This window comes from Neovison vison, chromosome 13 (assembly GCF_020171115.1).
Source record: "Neovison vison isolate M4711 chromosome 13, ASM_NN_V1, whole genome shotgun sequence".
Classification (NCBI taxonomy): Eukaryota; Metazoa; Chordata; class Mammalia; order Carnivora; family Mustelidae; genus Neogale; species Neogale vison.
In genome coordinates this window covers 92,976,392-92,993,557 of record NC_058103.1, presented here as the reverse complement: position 1 = coordinate 92,993,557, position 17,166 = coordinate 92,976,392, and the positions used below count along the sequence as shown (strand labels likewise).

General features: G+C 43.0%; 1 protein-coding gene across 1 annotated transcript in view; it reads right to left on the bottom strand.

Moving 5' to 3' along the window:
- The window catches only part of RYR3 (ryanodine receptor 3), a 515,475-nt gene that overhangs the window by 439,153 nt on the left and 59,156 nt on the right, over positions 1–17,166 (bottom strand). The gene's annotated exons all lie outside the window — the stretch shown is intronic.

Here is a 17,166-nt window from a genome sequence, read left to right as displayed (position 1 = left end):
ATGCTTAAACTGAGCCACCCAGGCACCCCTAAGAATTATTAATTTTAAACATGGTCTATGCACATTGTTTAAAATCAAATAGTCAAGCAATTACAACGAAATGTTACAGCCCCCATCCTACCATATCGCAGCTATTTTTATTCCCCAGTACCACCCACTTTTATTTAAATGTTCCTGTTTTAAATTTTTCCACTAATTATCTCCATTTCACTAAATAACACATATTGTTCTCATTTTATTTTGGATATTGCCTATTTAGATTGAAAACAAATATTTTATTCACCTATTTGAGAGCGAGCAAAAGTCGGGGGGAGGGGTGTTGACCGGCAGAGGGAGGGATAGCGAGAGAGGGACAAGAAGAGCAGGGAGCCCAATGTGGGACTTGATCCCAGAACCCTGGGATCATGACCTGAGCTGAAGGCAGATCTTCCCAACTGAGCCACCCAGGCGCCCCAAGTATTTTAAAGCCTTGATTCTTTTCTCTAAATAGATACCTTACTTGTCTCTCCATTTCTTGTCCATCTACTAGAGATAATACTTGCTTAATTTCCTACTCTGAGAGGAGGAATAGTCCCTTTATCCTCCCCTTCACTTCTCCCCAACTTCTGATTCTGAACTTCTGCTCAGACCTTTTACATGAGGTTCTGTACCCAGGACTGTCCTCTATGCTTTCTCTATCATTTAATTCTAAAAGTTAAAACCAATAAATGTAGGTAATGATGCCTCCATAAATATTGCTCACTCTTACAGCCAAATGATACAGTGTGATTACATTTCTGTTCTGTATGGCTATTTTTCTAGTTGCCTTTGTTTTCTCTCTTGCAGTGTTTTCCTAGGTCACATTCTCTTATTGTCTAAAGAATCTAAAGGAGTGATGTGTCTGTGGAATTTCTTTCCCTGAACCGTCCCTACTCGGATACCTCCTTCCGAAAGCAGTATTTTCTCCTGCTCCACTAATGACTAATTGCTACCAGTCAGTACAGCCTAGCGGTAGTCCTGAAAGTCTTCTGTAGTACACTCTTGGGTTGAAATTATTTCCAAGACTCTACATTTTCCTTCCTCTTAGAACATATCTGAAAAGATCTGCATTCTACATTTATACTTGCCTGATAGTTTTTCTGAGCAGAGAAATCTAAATTGAAAGTAATTTGTACTCAAAACCTTGAGATTTTACTCAAAGCACTACATCCCTTGTTGCTAGGATCCCTGTTCCGTTGTGGGCGGCCAGCTCTGTTTGTTGTTTTCTTTCTTAAGAGGCCCATAAAAACTTCCCTCTGTTTCAGGTATTCAAAATTCTCAGAAACCATGGATTTTCTCCACAGATCATGTTTTATTCATTTGTGCTGGACATCTGGTGACTCCTTTTATTCAGGCCCCCAATTTTAGGAAATTTTCTTAAAATATTTGATCATTTTCTCCTCTTTTCTCTGTTCTAATTCTCCCGGACTTATCCTTAAGGACTTATCTTTCTCTCCTATTTTCCATCACTGTATTGGTTTATTCAGCTTCATAAGAAATCACCTTAACATGATCTTTAATGCTTTCAGTATTTTTTCCTTAATTCAAGTTATTTTAAATGTTTTGTGGTTTTGTTTCTGGAGCATCTTTTTTTATGGATATGGTATCCATTGACATGGTTCTGAGAATAATTAGAAACAAACAAAAAACACACCTGCTCTCTTGTTCTTTGACTTATTCTCTCTCTCTCTCTCTCTCTCTCTCTTTTTTTTTTTTTTGTATGGACATTTCCCCCTGTCTCTTCATTTTCTTCCCCCAGACTTTCTTCAAGTATCTGGCTATTCTTGCTTACCCATGTAAGAATTAAGCAATAAAAAGCTCAGTCACTGCGTATCTTTCAGGATGGTTACTACCAACAGACAAATAGAAAATGACAAATATTGGCAAAAATATGGAGACACTGAAATGTTTGTGAATTATTGGTGGGAATGTAAAAAGGTGCAGCTGCCATGAAAAATGGCTTATGAGTCCTCAAAAACAAGACTTATCTTATGGTCTGACTATTCCACTTCTGAATATGTACCCCAAAGAACCACAAGGAGGGTCTGGAAGAGTTGTCTGTACTTGCATGTTCACAGCACAATAGACAAAAGGTAGAAGAAACCTAAGTGTCCATCACTGGATGAATGGATAAACAAAATGTGGTGTGTGTATTGCATATATTGTATATGTGTATTATATTTATTGTATATATTATATGTATATATAGGATATATGTATATATATGTATAGACAATAGATTATTCAGTCTTCAAGGAAAATTGACACATGCTACAACATTAATGAATCTTGATGCAATACACAAGTGAAATAAGCCAGTCCCAAAAACATACACTGTAGGATTCCACTATATAAGGTAAGTAGAAAAGTCAAATTCATAGAAACAAAGTTGAATGTTGGCTCCCAGAGGCTGAAGGGAGGAGGAAAGGAGGATTGTTGTTTAATGGGCAGAGGGTTTCAGTTGTGCCTGATGGAAACTTTCTGGATATGGTTGCACAACTCCGGGAATATGCCTAATTATATTGAAATATACTTTTTAAAATGGTTATGAGCATTTGAAAAACAAACACAGGGGAACTGCAGCAGAAGCACAGGGATCCCACCTAGCCCCTCGCCTTTCCAGTAATTAGCATCTCAGCCCATGCTGGTAGGACCCTAGTTGGACCATGGCATGACAATATTATCCATTTGGCATATGACATATTAGTATCGTGCATTCATAGAAACCTTTCTCTCCAAGAGAATGGGATTCCTGACACTTTACAAGGTGTTCTGTAGTTGGAAATGGTTCTAATTATGAGATAAGGGAGCCATCAAGGAATGAAAGTCCAAGAAGTTACAGTAACTGCTCAAAACGTAAGTGTTCAGATTCTTCATTCATACCTTCTTCTATAAAGATACAGAGCACCAAAACGGGGGGGGGGGAGGTGCTGGTATAGCAAGTTTCAGTCTGTATGAATAAAATGAAATGCTATCAATTTAGAAAAATTAACATAGAAGGTAAAAAGAATCTTCTAAGGATTTTAGTCTTAAATCCATAAATTCTCTTTTCCTGGAGAAAAGGTTTTGTTTTACAAAAGTAGATAATCATAGAGATGAGAAAACATGGAGTTATTTGGTGTCACTTTTTTTTTTTTTAATTAGAGGTGGGGAGGGGTGTGGGAGAGGGAGAGAATCATAAGCAGGCTCCAGGCCCAGCATGGAGCCCAATGCGGGGCTCAATCTCACAACCCCTGAGATCATGACCTGAGCCAAAACCAAGAGCTGGTTGCTTAACCAACTGAGCCACTCAGGTGCCCCATCATCACATTTCTTGACAATTCTTGATCTAAAGGCAAGTTATTCCTTTTGTTTTTGAATGTAGGAAGAAAGGTCGGCATTTTTTTACCTTCAAGATCTCCTTACTGAACACACAAAAGTAGTAGTAGGGCAGCTACAAAATGACTTGGATCCTAATATTCAATATTCACCTAAAAATAATCAGCCAAGCTTACGTATGGTGGCATTTACAGGGATTAAAAAAGAATGTTTCCATTGTCACTACTATTAGCAAAGGGAACATAATCCTTCATCTTCTACAAGGTAACAACAACAACAAAAAATACTACCATTGAACACAAAGGAATAGCGACACCTGGCTCGAAGTCAAGTCTGCCAAGAGGCCCAGAAGTAATCAATAAATGCTTATTAACTAATCATGTAGTATCCCACTTCTGTGAGTAAAATGGCAAGTGTTATACAGATCCAGAAAATAAACAACCTTTAATACAGAGGAAAAGGAAGGAAAATAAGGGAATAGCTGAGCAACTAGTTTTATACAGATTTCCCAGGAAACAGTGTTGCTTTCTCCTTTCTATCCCTGTGGAGACCATCTAAGGATGGAGAAGAAAAACCATCAAGGCTAATGTATTGCAGTCACATTTTACTATTCCTTCTGTAGTTCCCCTTATCCTTTAAATGCTTACTGGAAATTTAAACACACACTACCCCCAGCCAACCCCCAGAAAATCATTAGTGAAAATGACAAATGCAAAGTTCTTAATTTGTGTCCAGAAAACTGAATTTACAATCAGATGATCAAAGAAATTATTCACATATTTAAGGCCAAACCCATCCTGATACCCATGGCCTGCATTATTTAGTATAATGATGGCCCTTTCCCTCACTTTATCCTTTCAAGTGTCTAGGAAGGCAAGTGATCTGGGTTGGTGGGCTCTCTGAAGGTTTAAAAAAGGAATATGAGCAGCCAAGCCATCATTCTTTAGTTTGGATCTAAAAATTGTACCTCACACTCTTACAAAGTCAAGATTGTCAAGGGAGACCCAGACTTAAGACCTAGGACATGGAACTTCTCCATCAAACAGGGTCACAGTGCAAAAGTGGCTTTGGTTTTCTGCTCATGCAGTTACGTATCTAGAGGCTTACGTAGATACATATATTTTGAAAGGCAAGACTTAGACACGGTAGACTCCAGGAAAATGCTGCCTGTTAACCCAAGTGATTGGGTGTGAATTCCAGTGGGAAATCTTTAGAAGACACCAGCAAGGACCAGCAGTCCTCCTGGTCAAAGGACACTAGCTGCCTAACAGAGGTACCTAGAATGGGATCTATCCCAATTGTGACCAATCTTGAAATGCATCCATTGGGGGGCGAGGGATCCTCTTGCTAAATCTCCCCTTTAGTGGCAGTTAACACCAGATAACCATTCCTATAGTACACATCTGGCAGCCTGCCTCCTCCTCCCTGCTCTTCATATCCATGTCCTAGAGTCTCTGACATGCTCATTTCACTTTTCCCCCTCACTTGATCTGACCCCATTCCTGCATCTCTGTCACTTCTCCCTGGGATTCCTGCAATATTTAACAAACCACACTTGATCTCCCTTCCTCCATCAGGTCTTTCTTCCATGTCCTTTTCCCACTATGGTCCTGGTCCTATGATATTTTTTGCTATGTGATACACCTCCTTACTGAAAACCTTGGGGTTGGGGGTGCAAGTGCTTCTAGGCTTAAAGATCTGCTCATGGGGCATCTGCATGTCTCAGTCAGTTAAGCGACTGCCTTCAGCTCAGGTCATGATCCCAGGGTCCTGGGAGTGAGCCCCATACTGGGATCCTTGCTTATTGGGGAACCTGCTTCTCCCTCTACTTACCATACCCCCTGCTTGTGCACTCTCTGCCAAATAAATACAATCTTTTTAAAACAGTAAAAAAAATAAAGATCTGTTCATGTTCTCATTAAGATTTTTTAAGTCGAGGTAATACAGATGCAAGTCGAAATTTTTAAACATTACCAAAAGATATACAATGAAGTGTCAGAATTTTACTCAACCTAGACCCTGAGACTTCCTACTATTAATAGTCTATGTATCATAAGATTTTTCCATGGGTGCATATATATATACACACCGAGATGTATAATTTTACATTTTTTAACTTATGTTGAAGGTTAGATCCTGTAAACATATATAGACCTTCTCTATTCTTTCGCATGGTATTCAGTTGAAAATTTAAACCATAATTTATTTAATTAGTACCTTTCCATAAGATTTATGTCGTATTTTAGTCTTCTACTCTCAAAACGGCAATGAGTGCAAAAGCAAGTTCAAACACTTGAGCAGACAAGTCCCTTAGGAACCAGCTGCTGCCGCCATACTTTGCTTCATCTCCTCCACTTCCCCATACTTCCTCTTCCTTCTGGCCATACCAAGCTACTTGCAGTTTCCAAAGAAACACTATCCTGCTAGGTTAATCTGCCTGCAACATCCCCCCTGCTCTTCTTTGCCTGGCCAACTTCCACCAATCCTTCAAAGGTACTCAAACTTTATTCTAATTATGCTGCCCCTCCTTCCCCTTCTGAACTCATGTTGATTCCTGTGCTATGTTGTGCTCCAAGCATTCTGGAAATAATCGTTACACCTACCACAGCCCCAGCACTCCAGACAGGAGATGGATGAAGCCAGACCTATAACAAAGGGAAATTAATAGAGATGTGAAAAAAAGAGAAGGACTCTAAGGGCTTGAGTGAAAATCAAGGAGGACAGGCCATGGCACGGTCATGCTCGCCACCAACCAACAGAGCTCCTGCAGGACAGAAAGTGCTAAAGTGGGCGAACAGTAGAGTGTGCTCACGGGAGACAAACATCAATACACAGCAGCCCAGGTCAAGTGAGCCATGAACACTGCAGACATGCCAGGAGGCCAAGGAACAAGAGGCTGTCAAGAATGATTTCGAGGACTAGGAGGATCGCATTGAGCCTTGAAGGAGGAAGGACACTGAAAGGGCGTCAGAGTAAAAAATATGCTCAGCTAACATCTGGAGGACTATTAGGCTGGGGTAGCTGAGGTTTGGCGAGGAATGGACAGATGGGGGAAAGAGCGCTGGGCTGAGATTTTGGCGACAGGTGGTCTAGGCCTGGCTCCTTCATAAATTAACCCAATCGATATTTATTGAATCTCTGGCTGTTCTAGGCACTGGTGACAGAGCAGTAAACAAAACAAAAATCTGACTTTGTGGAGCTTCTATTCCAGGGGCACTAAGGGTGCTAAGTGCCTATGTAACACTGAGGAAATCACTTCCCTCCTGCACACCTGCCTCCTATATCCATAACACTGGGACTTTGGGTATTTCTTGGATTACTTTGCTCTCCAATATTTTATGATTCATAGGAAAAGCTTGGAAATGTTGGAGCCACAGGATAGTGAGCTGAGGAAGGTGGCCTCCATCTGGACAGTAGGGAACCTTTGTTGATCTGTCTACAGGGAACACTTTCAAGGTTGACGAGGTGTAGGAAGATTGGTCTGATCAACTGAAGGCTGAAGAAAGCTTGAGGCTGGAAACGGTTTAGGAGATAACTGATCCTTGCAAAGTGATGAGGCTCAAACATAAACCCTAAGATTCCAAATCATAGGGAATAGCACAGATTTGATAAACCACAAATAAGCCACTTCTTCCTAAAATATCGTCTCTAGTAAGTAGCTGGCTATAAAATTCTTATTGGCATGGTGCAAAGATCAGCAGAACTGGAGAGAGATTTAGGCTCAAGGTGATTTGGGATCTCTGTAAGACTGGGCTTCTGGGCTTAAGTGTACATGTACTTTGTCCAAAGGAATGTTGTGTTTGCCAGAATACCATTCAACCATACCAGCTGTGAACCACTATGTGGGGTATGGCTTGACAATGCATACAAGTGTGGTTGGCCCACTGTCCAAGATGAATGAAGCACAGGTAACATGAGTTTTCTCCCCAGCATTCTGATAGTACACACAACATGTGGAATTTTCTATTTTTAGACCTCTCCCTCGAAAATGCTAGAGTGCTTATCACCCTCATAGTTAATTACTCAGCCTTCTCCAGTTCAGCCTTCCCATGGCTAAAATAACTCTAGAAGTCACTCAAAGATAAATGTTCTTTGCCAGAAGATGCCTTAAAAAATAGAACGGTGTGAGGATTCCCCTGGAACAAGTGATAGATACTCATTTAAGTAACCCCAGCTCAAGTTCTACCTTTTGCCTCCAAGAGCATACTCTCAGGCCAGTCCTCCCGCCAAGCCTGGGGTGCTGGGAGCACCTTATATAAGGTCTTTGGGGGCAAAAGTCACCAATGTGGAAATTGGAACAGAATTCAATGACTCCCATCTTAGTCTCAGTCTTCTTGACTTATAAATTCCATTAGGTGAATAACAAACTGAAGAGTGATGAAGGCTAGGATAGTGGGAAAGTTCAAGTCAAAGTCAAGTGGACTTCGCTAAACAAATAAAGACAAAAGTCTGTTCTTTAAAAAACAAAACAAAACGAAACCCAATTTCAGCATCCATTCAGACCAATACCACATCATGGCCCTTCAGTGCTATTCCTTCTAGACTGTAGTAAGGAACAGACACATGAATGGGCATCAACAGTCAAGTGTCACCTCCATTTTTGTTTCAGAATATTATATAAGCAATCTTTCAAATTCTTGGAAACCACAGTGTTTTAGAAGGACATGGGCAGGAATTTCAGCTTGATGTGATTACCAAGGAGCAGTAGAAATGCTTGTTCTCATTCTTTTCCTGACCAGAAGACTACCAGAATGTGCTGTCTTTGACTATCTCAATCTTATATGGGTGTGGAGAGATGGACACTCGGGGGGGTACTTTTATTCAGTCAGTTAGAAGAAAAAGGGAACCTTTATAGTCACCAGGACAAGACTTTCACTTGGACTAAATGTAATAAGAAAATATTTTCAATCTACTTTCTTTTCTAGTACTAACCTCTGACAGGCCAAACACTTGGTTACACACCTTTCTAGTTTATTCTATTAGGAAACACTAGGTCATCTTTCATTTGCTTCTCATTTACACAGTGGGTTTCCTCAGCTGTCCCCACAACCCAGTGATCACCAACCACATTAGCCTCTGTCAAAGAGGAAGAGAAAGGCTGTAAATACCTACAATCCAAGATGTTTGAGGCTAGAAATCCTTTAAAAATTCTGTGTATGGGGACGCCTGGGTGGCTCAGTTGGTTGGACGACTGCCTTCGGCTCAGGGCGTGATCCTGGAGTCCCGGGATCGAGTCCCGCATCAGGCTCCCAGCTCCATGGGGAGTCTGCTTTGCTCTCTGACCTTCTCCTCGCTCGTGCTCTCTCTCACTGTCTCTCTCTCTCAAATAAATAAATAAAATCTTAAAAAAAAAAAAAAATTCTGTGTATGGCCTCTGACTACTTGACATTTCTCCCAGGAAACAACACTTATAATATAAAGCAGTGTGTTGGAGATGGGCTGAGGGTGCACAGAGCTGTTTCAGTGCCGATGTTCTGGCCCTTCCAAGAGTTCCCAGGATCTGTGGAACAGAGTACTGAATACAGCAGGAAGAAGCTGAGCTAGACTGGGTGCCCCAAATCTAAATCCTTCCAAGGACTACCTACAGGCCCCTATGAATGTCCATGAGAACAGCCACAATTTACTAAATGTGTATTCTATGACAAGCACTACAATAAGCTATATCCACACTATACACTCTGTTACCTATATACTTATTCTTCAAATTCTCATGGCAACCCCTTGAGTATTCTGTCCTTCGTATTTCACAGATAAAAAACCCGAGGTGTCAGGTAATGAATGTATGGGACCTGCTCAAGGTCATTCATGTGGTCAGGGTCAGGGATGGGCTTGAACCTAGGGGAATTTAGCTAGACAGCATGCATTTAACTCTGCTATAAAGCCTCCCACAGCGAGAGTTATCAGATTCTACCTTGACCCTGGTCCCACATCACCACCCAGGCTCACCTGTGGCAGAAACAAGGTCTATGTTGACCAAACACTACATTTCCCAGCATTCCTTGCTGTTAGGTTGGGTCACATGACAAGGTGTGGCCCTGATGTGAGTGCATCCAGGCTACATACTTAAGTGTCTTGTGTAGTCCTTCCAGGTTCCTCTTCCCCATCCATGGAGCCTTGGAAGGTATAAGTTCCAGACAGCATAGTAGTTAAGACAGAAGGAGCTCAGGTGTCCCCATCACTGTTTAGAGAGAAGCTTCGCAGAAGCTCCACTCACCTCACACCAGGTGGTGACACGAGGAAGAAATAAACTTCGTTGGTTTTGAACTGTGGTGTAGCCTAGCCAATTCTGAGCACATACCTTGCAATTTACTTCAGGTTTTAATCACTGGGGCCCTTATTATCTACATCTGCCTAAATGAACCTGCACGTTCAAATGCTCCCTTCCTTGCCTCCCCAGGCTACCAAATTACCTTCTTGATCCGAAAGGGTAATGCTGTTTCTGCCAGATTTCTTTCAAAACACTGCCTCATGTAAGGATAAATAGATCAATGAAACAGAATAGAGAGTCCAAAAATAGACCCACACATACGTGGTCAATTGATTTTCAACAAAGGCACCAAGACATTCAATAGGGGAAGGAAAGTCTTTTCAACAAATGCTGCTAGAACTGCTTATATGGTAAAAAAAAAAAAAAAAAAAAAAGAACTTCAAGTCCTAACTCACTCTATATACAAAAATAAATCTGAGGTGAATCATAGACATAAATATAAAAGAACCACAAAACTGCTAGGAGACAACAGGACATTGGAGTAGGAGAGAATTTATTAACTAGGGCTAGCGAATGCTGTGGTTTACCGCCCAGGTTCCCTGCGTCAGACCAAGACCTTCATTCCCCTCAGCCCCACAGCTGAGGCTCTCCCCAAATGTCTCCCTCAGTGAAAAAGATCTGCCTCACAGTTACATTCTGTCCCTAGAGGCAACCGTTATCCAATGACTAGGGATATGAGGACCTGCGCCTTTGCCACCATTTGGGACACCTGTGAAGGGCTATCCCATGAGAAATGAAATACATGTGCACAAAAAGGCTTATTCACAAATGTCTGTAGTGGACATATTCTTGACAGCCCCAAAACGGAAACCCAAAGGTCCATCAGAGGAGAATGAACAAATTGGGAGATAATCACACAAAGATTAGCACTCAGCAATTAAAAGCAACAAACTACTGACCTATCCCATGCCACAGGTGATCTTAAAACCATTAGATTGCGCCAAAGGAACCAGACACGTGAAAGGACATATGGTAGGATTTCATTTGTATAAAATACAGGATCTGGTAAAACTCTGGTGCTAGAAATTAGAAAGTTGTTTTCTCTGGGGTGGGGAGGCAGAAGCTTCCCAAAAAGTAACAAAAAATGAATTTCTGGGTTGACATTGATGTTTTAGATCCTAATTGGAATGGTTGTTCCATCAATTATCAAAATTCATCAAACTATACACCAAAGCTCTGTACTTCTCATGTTATGAAGATTGTATCTCAGTGAAAAATCATGTTTGTCTGGCATCAGCTTGTTCTCTCACCCCAACACACATGCAAGGCTCTCTATCACGGTCAATCTCGATGCAGCGGATTTAAAGAGTGGTTCTTCATACAACTCGCATGTTCAAATCTCCAGCCCTGAAATTCCTCTATCTGGCTTCCCCGAACCTCGGCCCCGCTCCCTTCTTTCTTTCCTACATGTTATCTGGCTGAATTTTCCTCCATTTTGGAGTTTTAAGGTTGAGAGCTTCCTTCCTCCTAGGCTCTCCATCTCACTATTTTGCCAGCCAAGAGATCAACCTCTCTTCCATCCGCAGACCATGGAGGACTTCGTAGCCTGAATGACTGCAATAACAATTGCCCTTTTCTTGGGTGCTTTGGAGGTCTAGCAGGGTTCTAAATGCTTTGTTTGCTGTCTTTCTTTGGGATGCTACAACTGAATACCATCAACTAGGTGGCTAATATACAGGAGAAATCTATTTCTTACAGTTCTCGAGGCTGGGAAGTCCAAGGTCAAGGTGCTGAGAGATTTGGTGTCTGGTGAGAGCCCACTGCCTGATTCACAGACAGCCTTCTCCCTCGAACTTCACAGGGTGGGAGGAGAGCAGAAGTACGTTGGGATCTCTTTTATAAGAGCACCAATCCCATTGGTGATCACCCCCACCCTTCCGACCTAATCACCTCCCAAAGGCTCCGCCTCCTAATCAACATTGAAAGTACGAACATCTGAATTAGAGCAAACATTTATATTCAGTCTATAGCATGTACATCATCTCATTTAAAAGCAGAACGACCCCTTAACGAATATCCAACTTTTGTAGCAACATGGACGGGACTGGAAGAGATTATGCTGAGTGAAATCAGTCAAGCAGAGAGAGTCAATTATCATATGGTTTCACTCATTTGTGGAGCATAACCAATAGCATGGAGGACAAGGGGCGTTAGAGAGTAGTAGGGAATTTGGGTAAATTGGAAGGGGAGGTGAACCATGAGAGACTATGGACTCTGAAAAACAGTCTGAGGGGTTTGAAGTGGCGGGGGGGTGGGAGGTTGGGGTACCAGGTGGTGGGTATTATAGAGGGCACAGCTTGCATGGAGCACTGGGTGTGGTGAAAAAATAATGAATACTGTTTTTCTGAAAATAAATAAATTGGGAAAAAAAAAAATAAATAAAAGACTAGTGAGTTCCTACTAAAAAAAAAAAAAAAAAAAAAAAAAGAACGACCCCTTAAAAGTAGGTATTATCCACATTTTACAGATGAGGAAACAGACAGAAATTTTGTGACTCATCCATATTCGTAGAGCCAATAAGTGAAAAACCTAAATCAAACCCGACTCTGATTCCAAAGGCTGGATCCTCTCCAAGAGGCACTATTTGCTTTTAACACATATTTAATCAAATATTTCTTCCTTGAACAAAAAGATAGCTGTACTTTCAATAATGTGATAATTATAATAAATATTTGAGATACTTTTTAAAAATAAACAGCAGCAATTTTTTTTTTTTTTGGTTTAGAAATAAGTTAACACCAAGTTGCAAGCTTTGATTTAGGCTGGGTAAAGCCCACCTCAGGTCTTGGCCATGGAACAGCAGACTGCAGCTGCTGAATGTTCTGGAGGGCTCTGGGAGACTTCCAAAATGCCCCCAAACACATGCTATCACAATCACATTTCTCTTCATTGACTCTTTAGTGCAATATACTTCACTTGCTCTCAATTACAACATTATAATTTCATTACCATTCAGAGCACGGATTTGCTGTTGATTTTTTTAAAATCCCAATGAGATTCAATTCAGGCCACCAGATACAACTTTAAACCATCTCAAAGAGGCATGTTTGATCTGGTGTGTTGAGAAATCTTCCTTGATGCCATTACATATGGATGCTTTCCACTTCTCTTTATTAGGGGCTGCTCTAAGCAACGAAGACAGATGGCATTGACCATGACTCACAAAGGATGGGATATAGCTCTGTGTGTGTGATATAACATATATAGGATATATATGATATATATAAATATGGGGAGAGGGAGATGCTATGGAATCGAGTGGCTAAGTGAGGGATGAGCTTAGATCTAGATACATTTCTGCTGGTCAAGTGGCCACAGCTGATACTCAATTATTCAGAATTATTCAATTCTCCACTTTTAATTTCTTTTTGTTGTTGTTGTTACTTATCTTTTCCGCTCTTGCTACCTATCTTTTCAACATTTCACTACTGATCAGCAGCTTCACTGGAGATTTAACAGAGAAAATACAAAGATAACGAATTAAACCAGCCAATTTTGTTCTCTGACAGAATCTCTGATTCAAGGCATTGTGAGGAGGGTTGTGTGAACCGTCAATTTAAAATGAGATTTTTTTCTTTAATTATATGTAAATTTTAATTAACCTTTATAGTGTCTGGTCTCTGTCTTTTCCTACCTCGACATATTTTAAAAAAGGTATTAACTTTTCTATCTGCCGCGTACTTTTACAAAATACCATAAATATTGGCAGCTGTTGGCAAAAAGGCCTGTGTTAAGTCTTAATCCCTTGGTACTGGGAGTCAGAAACAGACACCATGTAGGACCCAATCCCTTGCTGTTTGCTCAATCCCCCTGAGATGCAGATTGTATTTTAAAGGTTGTAATGTCAGAACTTGTGGCTATTTTTAAAGGATATGTTGTTTTCAGCCCCACAAACCATTTAATCTGCTTATGAATGAAGCCATTAGGGCACCTCAGGACGTCCTCTGCTCCGGGAGTGAGGGCCCGCAGCAGAAGGTAGTGCCCCCACAGCTCACAGGGCTGGGCCGCACTGTCCTAGAGAACACAGCCCCCTCTCTCGGTCTCTGTGCCAATCCCGAAGCCAACCACACCTTCACGAAGCCAAGAGACAAATGAGACAGGGCCCTGCCTTTTTCTCACCCACATTCGTTCACTGCTTCTGACAGCCCTCCATTTCATCATTTTGGACCTACTCAAGGGCATGAAATTTAATTGTAGTGGGTCTGCGGCAGAACTAAGCATCATGATACCTTTTACTAAGATTCTGTGTAACATAAAACATGTAAGAATATAAAAAGCAAGTCGGCTCCTGGAAATTTATTCTGGACAAAACAAAATACAACACAGAGCAGCTGTTGCATCTGTATCTGACAAATGCCCAGAAACACATATGGAGACTCCGCTCCACGGTGTATCACTGACTGTTATTTTTCCTTATTTTTTTTTTTTTTTAAAAAAGGTCATTTTGTACACCAGACCCTTTGCTTTATTTCAGCTGGCTTTCACAGCAACCTTACGAAATACATATTAAGTCCATTTTACAGACACAGAAATAAGTTTCAAAGAGATTAAATCACTTGCTGAAAGTCTGTCATATGCTAGGTGAGCCGGGAATAAACACATCCCATGGTCTGGACCTTCTTTGGCATTTCCACCGAGACTGTAGAAAGTGAAACAAGCAGGGATCTAAGAACACCACATGGCAATGTGTTCCTATGGCAGAAGTGGAGGAACAGGACTCTGTCAACCAGCCACCTGCAGATGCCGACTGGTGAATTCAAAAGACGAGAGGAAGGAGAGGACCCACGTGATCCGCGTAAATCCACCATCCCTGGGAAACTGCACGTGCGTGGGGCATTCAGCCAATTCGATGGTAGGAGAATGGCACACAGACACCTGAGAAGTATGAGGTAAGGTCTGCTATTGACAGTTCTGTTCCCCCAATCCCATGTTGAAGCCCTGACCCCTGTGCGATGGTCTTAGGTTGCAGGTCATTGGTGGGGTTGTGAGGATAGGGCTCTCATGATGGGATCTGTGCCCCCAGAGCAGAGAATCAAGGACTCTCTCTCTTTCTCCCTTGTCGCCCCGTCCCCTGCCTGTCATGAGAGGACACAGCCAGAAGATGGCTGTCTGCAAGCCAGGAAGAGGGCTCTCACTAGGAACCAACCACGCTGGCATCCTGATCTCAAACTTCTACACTCCAGAACTGGAAGAGGAAAAAAAAAAATATGTCCATTTTTAAAGTCATCAAGTTCATGACACTTTGTTATGACAGCCCAAGCAGACCAAGGCAGTGTCCCTCCTGCAGGCGAGGTGCCAACATAAACCCAGAGACGGTGACTAAGGCACGGGTGGCTAAGGTGCTAAGCTAAAATTCTTAGGGTTTGGAGAAGACTGGAAGATTCAGGAGGGCCAACGAGGAGGTGAAACTTGAGCAGAGCTCTAAGTCTTGAGTAGAGACAAAAAGCAGAGGGCCTTGCTGGTGGGAGGTGAGCGCAGGCCACGTGATGAAGAGAAGAGAGAGAAAGGGTGCGTCTGGGGTACAGCCTGGGTCTGTCAGTGTCGGGGGAGAAGCAGCAGACACACTGAAAGGTAGGGGAGGCCCTTTAAGCTGTTAACGTGCTGTAAAGGAAGAGCAATAGGACCACTTCCCTGCACCGTCATGAGAACAGAACGGACCGACTCACGTGGAGCCGTGAACACAGCATCTGGCACCTGGTGTGCGTCAGCAAGTGTCAGCTGTCCTGGGCAGAGCAGGTTCGGGAAGGCCAACGCCCAGCCCTCTAGGGTGAGTTTGCTTCGACTGCAGCCTTCTGGGCGTCTGCTTCTTGGCAGAAATGCCCAATCAACAAACTGCTGCGCGGTAGGGCTGCAGAGAACCAGCCATCACGCTGGCTCAGCTCACGAGCCCTCTACGAGTTCCCCCCGTCACTGCGGGCCACAGGCTTGCTGGCAACCATCTAGAACCCCGGGGAACTGCTAGTCACAGCCGGAGGCGTCAGGAGTTGCCGTGAGTCCGGCTCTGGGCTGCCCCAGTGGGAGAATCAGTGACTGCTTCCCAGAACAAAGACAGGCATCCTTCTGCTAGGTATCAGCACCCAGCTCTCCATGTCCCTGGTGTCTTGTCTGCCGAGAGGCAGCCGACCCCGAGGAGCAGAAGGAGCTCTGGACTGTAGGCTGAGGCCCTGCAGGGCCATTTCCAGCGGAGCAAGCTCCCGGCCTTGGCCCTTTGAACTCCCTGCCTGTGCCCCCATTCATCAAACTGCTTAGTATACCCTTACCCACCACCCCCGGCCCCGAGAAGAGCTGCTACAGGATCACACACGAGGTGAGATGTGTGATTGTTTGGGCTAAAATGAGTTACAAAATAATATTAAATAAAAGATAATTGTCCATCCCAGATCCGTGTATTTATTGATTAAATATCAAAAAATAAATATTTATTGATCAAACATTCACCCTTCCATGCATCAGGAACTATCTTTGGAGCCAAGGATGGAAGAGGACACAAAACAGAACAGAATCCCTGCCCCGCAGCACCTGTATTCTTGGGCCTCTATCTCCCGAGGATGTGGATGGTAGAGACAGCATGTGGCAAAGCACCCTGTCCCTAGCGACTACTCTTGTTAGCAGTTATCTCCATTTCCAGGGTCAGATGTCTGCTCCCCTGCCTTTCCAAAGTTGCCTTAAACCTGGACTTCGCCTGGGTTCCAGATTTCCTCCTCGTCCCTCTGGAAGCTTTATTTGATTCTCTCTCTATCCTGGCTCCCAGCCTTGCTTGTCTTGCACCAAAGCTGCCAACATCTTGGCACGACAACTCCCATAAAATGCCCAGCTGGAAAATGGAAAACTAGGCACAGAGAACGACTCCGAAAAGTTTATTTTGCACACAGGCCATCAAAGTGATTACCTATGTGAAAGAGGAGTGCCCTGGCCAAGAACGGAGAGAACTCTTGATGGCCAGCTGTGCCCTGTCTGCTGCCCTTCTCAGCACATCTGGCACCACGGGTCTGGACTTCAGAGTTCGGGGCCAAGGACAGCACCAAGGGAATGATCGCTGTTGGTTTTCTGACATCCTGATTGCAGGCCTCAGAATAGCTCGTCAGGAACAGGGTGAGAGGTGGAGGTGGAGGGACCAGTGGGAAGCCGCGTCAGAGGGTGCGGGGTGAAGGGTTCTACCTACTCAAATCTGCTCAGATGGAAACAATAGCCATTTTTGGAAAGTGTCTCAGTGCATGGTTTTTATAGCAGCAGGTAGAAGGAAAAGGCTTTAGCTCCTAAGACACACTTCCAAGTCAAACCAATTTGGTTGCCATGGTACCAAGGCTCCTACATGGGGGAAAAAAGATACATTTTTCAAGCACTGTTTGAAATATTCAAATAAATGGCAGTGGGATGGCTGAAAGAGCCATGAGGCCCCCTCCACTCAAGGGAACAAGCACAGACGGATGGGCCTGTCTACGGGCTGCACCGGACGCTGGGTGCAGGAGGGATGCTGGCAGGAAGACAATGCTGTCCGTGCTCTAAGCCTTACGGCCCAATGGGTTTATAATCAAGTTTGGCATAGAAACACTTCACAAGAG